This window comes from Tinamus guttatus, unplaced genomic scaffold (genome assembly GCF_059628265.1).
Source record: "Tinamus guttatus ecotype Peru unplaced genomic scaffold, ASM5962826v1 Tinamus_guttatus_pri_ptg000076l, whole genome shotgun sequence".
In the NCBI taxonomy this organism is placed as follows: Eukaryota; Metazoa; Chordata; class Aves; order Tinamiformes; family Tinamidae; genus Tinamus; species Tinamus guttatus.
In genome coordinates this window covers 1094316-1107424 of record NW_028288610.1, presented here as the reverse complement: position 1 = coordinate 1107424, position 13109 = coordinate 1094316, and positions in this window count along the sequence as shown.

The window sequence follows — 13109 nt, the reverse complement described above, 5'->3', positions numbered from 1 at the left end:
GAGCTGATTGAGGAAATGCAAAAAATCTAATTTAAACCAAGGCAGAAATTATGGTCACAAAATTGGAGATTACCTGTTCCACATTTGACTATGGCAAGTTTCTAACATACTCTGGGGCACTCCTTAAGTCTTGTTTTAAGATTAGCATTTTATTAGTGGAAAAATATGACTGCTTTTGAAATGACTCAAATGACTTCTAGCATTAAGTAGGAAGTAGGAGTAATTTTGCAACTAGGAAAGTTTTCTCTTTATTTATTTATTTATTTTTAATTCTGTCTGTATATCCTATCTGAGTCTGTTTTATTTAATGTTTAGCCTGTTTAGGAAAAATATCTACTTATTTAATCTTAAATGATTTGGATAAAAAAATCACTCTTTCTTTAGGCAACACAATCACATAGCTTAGAAATAATATTTGTCATTTTGATGATCAGTAGACTTTAAATAACTTTCCCATATTCTGTCAACAAGAGTGTACTCCATTTCTCTTTGCTGAAAATGTTTACACAACCATGCCTATATAACATTTTTGACTATGCCTTCATCTCCCCTGACCAGGAAAACACTTTGCATGCTTGCCAGTTGGTATCCTTCCAGAGCTTTCTGTGAAAAATTACAGACAGCTTTAGTTATACCTCTATACAAGTGTGTCAGTACTCAGAAAACACTAAAGCTTTTTACTCAATTCTGATTCCCATTCTGGTAGAATAAAATGAGAGGGAAAAAAAAGTAGTATCTTAATAACTAATGGTTCCTTGGATAGAAAAAAATATGCAATGAATTTTATTTGGTAGGAAGTATTACAAAGCCTTCCAAATAAAGCTCCCTCATCCTCTTCTTTTGCAGTCTAGGTACTCTGTGTGCTCTAGGCGGCTCTGTAGCTCTCAACACCCCTCTTAAACTGTACAGTCCTAAAATGGTCATGTCTTTCCAGCTGCAGTAATATAAGCACACAGAAGAGAAGGACATCAGCTTTCCTCAGACTTCTGGCCATGCTTCTTCTACTCTTGTCTACTATTTGATTCTGTTCATTTGCTGGCACATATTCACTATAGCACCCAGACCCAGTTCAGCAGGGCTTAGACTAAGTCAGCCAGTGCCAAGGCTGAACTGATACATGAAGTTACTACACTTCAAGGTAACAATTTTCAGACTTAATATCATAATATTTCTGTTTACCCTGTTATTGCAAAGTCTATCTGGACTGAGATTCCAGTGTCCAATATGTCAGCTGCGTCCTGTAATTTAATATCCATCTGCAAGTTTGCTCTGGGGAACACATTTGCAAAATGCTAGTAGCTAAATAAGACTCCATAAATCTTGATACCTTTTAGCTGAAACAAAGAACTCCATTTTCAATTGCCTCTCAAGGGAATCTCCTTTCATATGCAGGAAGATCATATGCTACTTTTATTGTAATCTCCTGTGAGATACAAATGTGTAATACTCATCTCTAACTCAGATCTGAAGGTTTTCACTTTCACCTATAGCAGCAGTCCCAATCCTTAACTAATATTTTATTCAATCAGCTACAATTTATCACTCCTTCAATATCATTATATCTCTATCACAATATACATATATATGCCACTTTATATATATATATATAAATATATGTCTATATCATGATATAGATATGTCTTTTCACTAGCACTTCATACCCATCCTGCTCCCTGGTTGTCTCAGTTCCTGAGCTTCATCATCCTTTAATTGTGAGCTCCAAATTGAAGAAGGTAACTAGCTTAGCATATTTAACAATTGTCAACCATTTCAAATACATTTTTTTTTCCAGCTAAACTTTCAAGGATTTCTCTTTTGTTACATTCCTTGAATATACACAAAAATAGGGAAATTGCTAAGGATATCTTCCTTCTTCAAACTTCTGCTGTGTCTTTCCTTTACTTTTTCCTGATAATACACCTCTATACTGGTGTACAAAGACACATAAGAGTCTTTATGATATATTGTACTTTGCATTAATGGTAACAGCAGAATCATAATTAAGTACTAGTCACCTTTAGCCACATGAACTGACAAAGATTTTTTCAGTGCTGTTTTTCAAACTTATTTTGAGAAAAAAAAATTGAAACATATATCACTAAATGATGTAGAGGAACAATTCAAACATTATACCTGTACAGAAATTGTACCAACAAAAATGAAACATTAAACATAAAGAATAAAATAAAATAAAAAATCTTGAAGTGAAACTCTACCGTAGTGCACATTAGTGAGCCTGTTCATGGCTAATTTGAATAATGACATTATGGGTAACAGTTGCAAGAAAAGATCAGTGATGATAAATACAGGCATATTTTAAAAATGTCTGCAGCATTGTTTCTTTCCAGTAAATATGTAGTGTGTAATTATTTCCTACTTGCCATCTCTAAGAAATATGTTGTGAAGGAGTGGAGAGAAATATCTTCCATTACCTAGCAGAAAATGGGACAGTGAGAAAAATTGGGTTGAGAATCCTGACGTATCTTGCAAGCTAGACAACTTTACCTAATATTTATTTCAGTCTTCAGTTTTGAGAAATGACAAGTGCATTTTTTTTAAATAAATACACTGCATTCACCACTCCTGAATTTTGTTTTCTGTAATCATGGTTAAACAAAACAAAACAAAACAAGAAATACTTTAAAAGCAAATCAACAATCTTTTTATGCATTGTAATACAGTCCAGCTGTGAACTAGAAGAACTTGTCTTCAAAGCCAGTCCAAGTCTGTTCATTTTTTCTATATTTATACTTGCTTCATTTAAATTCTGGGTTTTAAAATTTTAATTAAATGTGACTTCTGTCATTAGTTCATTTCACAAAACCTTTCAACAAAAAGGGTCTTTAAAAGTGCTGCTAACCTGAATTATAAGTCACTTGTATGGAAAGGTTTACAGAACCTTTGTAGAACCTTTACAGTGACATGTAAAGAAAGCTCTTTCCTTAGAAGAGGTTCTGTGTCTGCACAGTCTCCTCTGTACTACACTGTAGATTTCTGTACATTTCTTTATATAATATTGTTTTATAGCAGTCAGGGACAGTATACTGGATACATATTATATACAGGATTTGTCTGTGTGTATGTGTGTGTGCGTGTGTGTATTTGGAGGGAACTTATTTTTTCCTACCTTTGGGGGCAGCAGAACTGATTATGACTACTATATTATGCACTTACTTTCGCCATGGCAAATTTCCAGTATGTACATTCAATAATCCTACATCATGTCCTACCTTTTTGTCCTCTAAAATTTAATGAGACCTTTAAAAAATCTGCTAATGGTTAAATACAACTGTAAGAGCCATTTAATATCTGATGGGCGAAACTGTCAGTGTTGCCAAACCAGGGTGCCTACTTTTAAGGCAGGGTTCTAATATCATAATAAAAACAGTATCACTATCAAAATGTATTTTTCTTACTTAGTATTTCTTAGTTATTTAGTAAAACTTAGTATTTCTGCTGGCACTGAAAAATATAGTTCTTCCAGATCATCACAGGAGTTAACAGGGTATGTTTATACCATGCCATTGAAACTGAAGACAGGAAGAGGGGATTGAGGGATAAAGGCAATAAAGCTAATTGTTTCAAGTACAGCAATTTATTCTTGTTCATGTATCATTTTCTCAAAAGTGTGAAAAAAAAAACACAGAATACTGTTAGAAGAGAGGTTGTTGAAATAATAAAATATCTAACATTTCTTTTGAAATGCACAGAGAATCTTAAAGCCTCATGATGACTGGAATTACAAAATTGCTTTGATAGGTAAATATGCTCCCCTTTATAGCCATATGCAGGCATTTGCAACAAACTCTGAGAGGCCAGATTCAGCAGATCTGCATTCAGTTTTTTCAGTTTCAGGGTGGGTTACTCTACGCTTGGCATGATTTGTAGAAAACACAGCTACATTCACAGAGAACTAGAGAGTAGTTTTGAATTATGTTAAACTACTGCCTTCCACAAAAAAAAAAAAATGTCAATTTAGAAGGAGAAACAAGACTGGCATTTCTGTCACTATGGCATAAATACCTAAGGTTTTTGTTTGTTTGTCTTTGTTGTTGTTGTTGCTGATGTTTTTGGAGTATATAAATATATATATATATATATTATTGGGAAATCAGGAGAAACACAGAATGGTTTACTGATACCTTTAATGGTTAACTTTGCTACTTTTTACTCCTACTTCCACTACATTTTCCTCCTCTTATCTTAGAGGTTTACTCCTAATGGTGTATTTACTGTAGCTTAGTCAGACAAGAACGTGACCCTAAACAGTTAAGAAAAGAAGAAACACCTGTCTCCTCTCACTTCAGAGCCCTTCTTTATAGGAGTCTGTGATAATCATGTGCTGCAATTTGAAAGACAGGATGGGGTGGTGAGGGGGAAGGAGATACCAAATAGTGTGTTAGCTATATGCCTGACTCTGTCAGTATTGGATTCACAAACAGTCTGTTGATTGTAGGTCCGATTGCCTTCCTAGGAGCGAACTGAGTTCACAAATAGTGTGATCAACTATATGCTTGACTCTGGGAGTATCGGATTCACAAACTGTCTGTCAACTGTAGGTCCAAATGCTTCCAAACAAGTAATCGCGTTCATGATTTATTCAAATGTAACATTTACAAAGCAGCTTTTGGATGTCAGTACAGCAAATGCTCTACTACAGCGTGGGGTTTTTAGCTAGCTCTGGGGTACAAATGTGCAGTCATCACTCACCCGAGAAGATGGGAGAGGGCTCTCAGTCTTGAGTCTCCACAGGTGGCGTCCTGACCCCAGGGGAGGGAAGGGGGCTCAGCTCATTGACAGACCCAGGAGTTACGATGGGTTCTTCCCTCATCACTTCTGAGTTTCCTCAGGGGGCATCCTGACCTGAGGGGAGGAAATGGGTATCAGCCCGTTGACTGATCCAAAGTTTATGGTGGAATCTTCCCTCCTCATCTTTTCCCTCCTTAGTTCACGTTTTATATTTTTCTTTACATTCAAGTGGAGCTTGGGTAACTACTGTTATTGATTGGTGAATAAGTTTCTCACTTTCATTAAAAGGCACAGTCAATCGAAAATCTAGAGCTCATGCTCAGTGACAAGTGGTCATACCTTGAAGGTGGGTAACTTTTGGGATGGAGATGTATTTTGATGTTATAATGAGCTTATAATGAGCAAAGTTCAAGAAAGTTCAGCCGAAGGGAGTGATTTGTCATGCTTGCTGGTTCAGCACCGGACATGTTATCGTATATCTCCCATTGGGCAGCTACTGTGCGGCTTATCAGCAGCCCAGCACACGGAGTGAGACAGAGCTTGGCCGCGGTGCCTTCACCCCGCTCCATCCTCTGTTACTCCCCTTTGCAGCTGCGAGGAGGGCAGATTGTGGTGCCCAGGGAACTGTGGAGGAGCAGAGTCCATGCGCACCAACCATCCTGGAAGTGGCAACTGTGTTATCACCCCAAGCAGGCCTCTGTAATGCCAAAACTTCTGTTAGGCCCTAGGTTTTCTCTATATTCCCACTTCAAGCAATTCTTCCACATTATGATAGTGTGATCAATTCACAATCAAATGCTACTCACCTTATTTTCACAGATATTTTCTTATTAATTTTCATTTTATTAATTCACCTTTCAGATTTTCTTCCGGTCTCTCCAAGATTATAAAGGTTCTCAATATAGAATGTTAAACAAGAGAAAATTTAGTATCTTAATGGGATTACAAGATAAAACAAGGAGCAGTAGCAAATAACTCCTCCCTTACCCACTCCATCATTGATTTGACCAGTGTTATCTCATATTGTAACATATAAATCAAGCACGGCATGACCTTCCTTGAAGTCACAGATTTATTTATGCTGTTTGGAGCAAATTCTTTTACCCAGTCATGGTTTGGTTTCATTCTGGCACTTGTGACGGATGTGCCTAATATTTCAAGGAAGGTCGTGCCAGAGAAGTAAATATCCCATTCCTGCTCAGTATACTAGGGATGCGAAAAATACTCAGTACAGCATGCAGCAGGCAAAAATCTAAACAGAGCTAGCTTTTTCCCCCCGCTCGCCCCACAATTTGCTATTAATTTTCTTAATATTTTAAGACATTTTAAATGGACTTGTAAGAATTATAATCTGCAAAATCACTCTTGTGTTTTTCATTAAAAAAATAGTAGTAGTAAATTAGCTTCTATATGAAGCTCTTCAGTGTTTGAAGTATCAGTTGTCATACAAGTGAAGAGAAAGAAACAGTACACAGGTATGATCCCTGGAAACAATCCAGGCAGCTGTCAGCTGCTCAAGTTTCCCATTTTTTTGATTTACTGCTCAAGTAGATATTCCAAAAGAAATCATAAAAAGCTTCACAATCAGCCCTACCTCAATGTCCGTTTTGTCCTACAAGATCGTCAGTGCTTATAAAGAAGATGGAAATAACAACTGAAATCTTGTATGTGGCAGTCTTATTCCTTTCTCCATATTTCTAATTGATTATAAAGTAATGGAAAGTTACAGTTACAGGCAACTACAGGCCAGTCAGCCTCACCTCCGTCCCCGGAAAAGTAATGGAACAGCTCATACTGGCCGTTGTCTCCAGGCACATGGAGGATAAGAAGGTGCTCAAGAGTAGTCAGCATGGATTCACCAAGGGGAAATCTTGCCTGACTAACCTGATAGCCTTCTATGATAAAATGACCGGCTGGATAGACGAGGGGAGAGCGGTGGATGTCGTCTATCTGGACTTCACCAAGGCTTTTGACACCGTCCCTCACAACATCCTCCTGGGCAAGCTCCGGAAGTGTGGGATAGATGAGTGGACAGTGAGATGGATTAGGAACTGGCTGGATGGCAGGGCCCAGAGAGTGGTGATCAGCGGTGCAGAGTCTAGTTGGAGGCCTGTGGCTAGTGGGGTCCCCCAGGGGTCAGTCCTTGGTCCAGTCCTGTTCAATTTATTCATCAATGACCTGGATGAAGGCACAGAGTGCTCCCTCAGCAAGTTTGCTGATGACACGAAACTGGGAGAAGTAGCCGATACCCCAGAGGGCTGTGCTGCCATCCAGAGGGACCTGGACAGACTGGACAACTGGATGGTAAGAAACCTCATGCAGTTCAACAAGGCCAAGTGCAAGGTCCTGCACCTGGGGAGGAATAACCCCAGACACCAGCACAGGCTGGGGACTGACCTTCTGGAGAGCAGCTCTGCAGAGAAGGACCTGGGTGTCATGGTGGATGACAAGCTGACCATGAGGCAGCAGTGTGACCTTGTGGCCAAGAAGGCCAATGGAATCCTGGGCTGCATTAAGAAGAGCATCTCCAGCAGGTCGAGGGAGGTGATCCTGCCCCTCTACTCCGCCCTGGTGAGGCCACATCTGGAGTATTGTGTCCAGTTCTGGGCTCCACAGTACCAGAGGGATGTGGAGCTGCTGGAGAGAGTCCAGCGTAGGGCTACAAGGATGATCAGGGGCCTGGTACATCTGCCCTATGAGGAGAGGCTGAGGGAGCTGGGCCTGTTCAGCCTGGAGAAGAGAAGGCTGAGAGGGGATCTAATCAGTGTATATAAATACCTCAAGGGAGGGAGTGCAGAGGACGGGGATGGTCTCTTTTCAGTGGTGGCCACTGATAGGACTAGAGGAAATGGCCGGAAACTGAAACATCAAAAATTCCATAGGAACTTAAGGAAAAATTTCTTAACAGTGAGGGTGACAGAGCACTGGAACAGGCTGCCCAGAGAGGTTGTAGAGTCTCCTTCTCTGGAGATCTTCAAAACCCGCTTGGATGCAGTCCTGTGCCACGTGCTCTAGGTGTCCCTGCGTATGCAGGGGGGTTGGACTAGATGATTTCTAGAGGTCCCTTCCAACCCTAAGCATTCTATGATTCTATGATTCTATGATTCTATTCATGATTTGAGACCTTTTGGAGATGATTTTGAAAGAATCAGGAAAGGTACTAACTGAACTAGTCTTCACATTCTTTCCACAGTGTATTTCTACCATCACAGATTAACTGCAAACTAATATGTAAGTTCTATATCCCTTTTTTATGTAAAATGACTGAATTGGCACTCTTACATTTAAATCCACCCTTGCTTCCCCTTCGATCTGTTCTCTTACCATCTTCCAGCTCTCTTGGCAACAGTGAATTTTTCTCTCTCAGTGTCAAAATTTTACTGGGCTAAAGTTGAAGACTTTAGAAAAAAACATATGCTGAGGATCTGAAAGACTGAAGAATATCATGAAGAACAAGAGAACGTAGTAAAGTGTGCATTAAAGCAGACTCATTCTTACTCCAATATACTTCCTTTGCACTTCCCCTAACTTCTTCACATGTAAAATGCCCTAGAACTCCTTGGATTTTGCTCTAACATGGATTCACTAACCCTGAATAGGCAAGGCCTACTAAGTCTCCAATACAGACAAAAATGCAGCTATTATGTTTATTGTTACACTTTTAAATAAACATTGGTAGCTAAATTGTAGTCAAATTCTCTTCAATCAAAAATCGTCTTACAGAGGTAAGATTAGATCTGTAGCATTGGAGTTTGGTTAAATGTCAAGATGAAGAATATCCATGACTTGTTTCATTTTGCTTCCAAAAGTAGATAAAATAGACCAGGCTGAAAAGTTGTTACTTTATAATTCAATTCACCTCACTTACTTAGTTCACTTCTGTGTTTTATCCTGAGAAACATTTGTTCAGATTTATACATATATTATGGCAATAAGCTTATCATTCTGATTTCTGTTTTCTGGTAACAGAAAACGACAACATTTTGTGAGAGCCGATTTTTTACGTAAATGTTTCCTATGACACATATAATCTCTTACAAAACAATATTTTATATACTTATTAGGAATATATTATACCTAAATGAATTAACATTAAAATTAAATATTTAAACTTAGATCTTTAATGGCATAATCTAACATGGTTTCCCTTACTTTTTTAAATTGGGGACAGAGGGTTATCTTCTTATCCCACATTCAGGGGCACACGTCACTGGCAAGTCTAGGCCCTACATGATCACAGAATCATAGAAACATTTAGATTGGAAAAGACCTTCAAGATCATCGAGTGCAACCATAAGCCCCTCACCACCACACCTGCTAAACCACATCCCTAAGCGCTTCATCTACACCTTTCTTGAACACTGACAAGGATAGTGACCCCACTACTTCCCTGGACAGCCTGTTCCAGTGCTTCACCATTCTTTCCATGTAGAAATTCTTCCTAACATCTAACCTGAACCTCCCTTGGCACAACTTGAGGTCATTTCCTCTTCTGTAGCTATTCCATAGTTATTTCCTCATCTGTAGTTATTCTGGAGAAGAGACTGACCTCCACCTCACTACAACCTCCTTTCTGGTACTTGTAGACAGCAATAAGGTCTCCCCTGAGCCTTTTCTTCTCCAGACTAAATAACTGCAGCTCCCTCAGCCACTCCTCATAAGGCCAGTGCTCCAGCCCCTTCACCAGCTTTGCTGCCCTTCTCTGGACACGCTCCAGCACCTCCATGTCCTTATTGTAGTGAAGGGCCCAAAAAAAAAACCCTGCAGCGCCAAGTACAGTGGGACGATCACTTCCCTGTTCCTGTTGGCTGCACTGTTCCTGACACCAGCAGGAACACCTGGCCACCTGAGCACACTGCTGCCTCATGTTCAGCCGGCTGTCAACCAACACCTCCAGGTCCTTATCTGCCATGCAGCTCTCCAGCCACTCTGCTCCAAGCCGGTAGCCCTGCATGGGATCATTGTGCCTGAACTGCAGGACCCCACACTCAACATTCTTGAATCTCAGGTAGTCGGTGACAGTTCATCAATCCAGCCTGTCCAGACTCCTCTGCAGAGCCTTCCTACTCTCAAGCAGATTTACTTTTCCTCCCAATATGGTGTCATCTGCAAATTTGCTGAGGAAATACCATTTGTGACCAGTCACTAGCTGCATTTAGCTCCATTAACCACCACTCTCTGGGCCCAATCATCCAGTCAGTTTAATGATGGAAGCCCTGAAGGTCTCAGGATCACCCAGGAGAACCAGAGCAAAGAGAGGTGCTGAACCACAGATTCAGCTACCTTAAAATTCCTAGCAGCTCATCAAATGTAAACAAGAATGTTTCTGAATCCTACCAGGGTTTTATTAAAGTTTAGTCAAAACAGAATTTCTAATGAAGTCTTTGAAGTCTGACTTTGGCAAGGCAGCTCTTTAAAATTACAGGTCATTTCAGAAGATAATTCTAACCCAGCTTTGCACAATATCAAGAGGGGATGCCATTCTGTCTCCTGCTGGAAGACATAGAACCGTGGTTCTGTAAGGGTTCAGGCTCAAAATATTTGATCCAAAGGAATGAGTCCACAGCCCTTTTAAATGAGGATATTGTTAGGCTGGAACATGAAACTGCTGCAGTAGAGAAAGAGATTAACTTGAACTGACATTCCCAAGGTTGAAATCATCTGTCACTGAAAAGATTGCTGAAGACAAGGGCATCTTAAGACCAGTATAACAAGATTCCTTCTTACAAGATTTGTAACAATATTGAGACTCTCCAAAGAATAGGAATCATATACCTCTGTGCTGTTGCATTAACAAGAATGATTTGAAAGATAACAATAAATGGTAACTTACAGAAAATTCAAGTACATTACGAACCTAGTAAACATACCCTGCTATAAACAAGCTATCCTATTCATGTATTCGTCAACTTATGACTACCTAATTTATGAAGGATGCTTAATTAATTAAGATGCTTAATTCCCTGGAATCTCCAGATACTATCCACCATCCTTTCCTCAGGGTCCAAAGCAATAAAAAAGTTAAAGGAGCTGTCTAATACATCTATGAAATTTTTTTTTATTTGGTAACCTGACTATTTTAATGAATAAAAAATATAATCTATTTAATTTGCACCAGATTCAAGGGTAAAAATCAATCTTAAAGCAAAGACTGCATGTATTTTTATTTCATATTAATGCTAAAAGCAGAGCCAATTATTTATATTCAATACTTAAACAGCTTTTTCCTATTGTCCCATTGTCTGCACCAGTTCCTTATCATAAGATCAAGCAACTGAACAAGTTTGAGACTATAACAAGATTGAAAATACTGTAAATCAAAAACAAATGTGTATCTCATAAATCCTAAGATTTCATACTCCTAGTGCTTCTATTCAGCAGAGTGTAGCTGCAATCATTTTTTTATTAATAATACTACCATATCTATTTTTGCATGCTTTACAATACCCAAATTAATTTTATTATAACATTGTACAAACCAAGAACATTTAATGCATAGTATGACATTTATTTAAAGCTTTTTATTTTTGCCAGAACTACCTGAAACACAATTTGCATATTGATGAAGTTTTGTAAAAGGAACAAAATGTCTTGGATTTCTACAAATACAACTTGTTTAATGCATTTTTGTTTACAAAGGAAGAAAAATTATAGTTCGTAAGCATACTGAATACATGAGACATGTAAGGTCAAAATAAGCACCTTAATTTCCTTGTTTCCAAGCAGACAACAGCAGCAGCTTGCTTGGTGAATCACACAATATGTTCCTTTCTGTCTCTTTCATTTAAGACTTCTTTTTTTTTTTTTTCTTTCCAATGGAAACCAATGACAAAATTTTGCCATTTTATCAAGTCATGCGAACTCAAGAATTCATCCCAGATTCATGAGGTTTTACTAGGTGAAACAGTACAATAGGATGAAACCCAACTCAAAAGCATGATTAAGATAAAATTAGGCCGTATCTGCACAGCTCTAATTTCACTGGCATTCTGGTATGCCAATGAAAAGCAAGGAAGCACAAATAAATGTCATGGAGGAAGGATACCTGAAAGCACTGGACGATATCTGTCCAGCCTTGCTTGTTTAGATTTGCATGGGAAAGAAACAAGAAAGCACAGGTGAAGCATTTACAACTTTACATCCTTTACATCCACATTTGCGATAGGAAACCAGTTGATGACAATACCACAGGTAGCTACAAACTTTAGATTTACAGAAAGTCAAAGAAATAAGAATGGATCTTTATGACCTACAATAACCAAACTTATGATACTAGTCGCAGCTGGTCTTGAGAGCGAGGGGCTTCGATCAGTGTCAATGTGTCTTTACATATTTTATCATTCCTTCTGCAAAAACATGCAAAAATGGAAAGTGTGGAAGGACAATCTGTTCAAGGTTACAACAGGAGATTTTCCTATACCTAGTAAGTTCATGTCTCAAGATTGCATTAGCTGTATAAGCATTAAACCCGGAATAGCTTTCCTGGCGATTTGCATAAACATCACGCTTCTTTCCAGGATTTGACATCAGGAGGACTGTGCTATAAAGATGCCATAGGTTTGACTCCATTTTTGGAGATCTGAATTACTCCAGTTATTGAAAGCTATTCTAAGCTGTATGTTGATTTAACTAAGTCAGGATGACATTTTATTAATCAAATTTAAAACATATGCAATACTCATAACTCTGCTACATAAAGTAGAAATCATTTGTAAATATTATCTGCACAAACTATGTTTGCAAAAGGATCGGTAAATACCTGTGCTAATTTACTATTTATTTTTATTTTTTTATTTTTTTGAAAAAAAAGAAAAGGACACCTTGATTTAGTTTTGTTATAACCAGAACACAATCCTGACAGTGTATTAGCATACATAAACACAGCATTTTTTGACAAGGAAGATCATGAATATACTAAATAGGGAAAAAAAAGGGAAAATGGAAAAAAGCTGGAAAAAAAATGTATTTAAAAAAAATGTATTTTATTAACATAGCTTGTACTGCCTAAGCCATGAACAAACCAATTGTCTTGTACTAGGACATTTTAAAACAAGCTGATAGTGCCAGTGCACCCATTTTTCTCTTTCATTTTTCTCTTCCACATACATTTATATTGCTAAGATAGCCATGAACTCATTTATTCTAATTTGAATTAGTTTATCACTGAATGACTGCCATCCTTAATGAGATGGTTTGTAGTACAGGGTCTGCAGTGCACCACAGCAGTAGCAGGAAGTCATGGTCTCCAGGACCAGATGGAGATACCTAACTTTTTACTTTCTTGGTTTGTAATAGGACATGATTTTAAAAATATACTGTTGAGGGCCTTGTGTGTTAATCACTGCTTCCTTACAGAACCT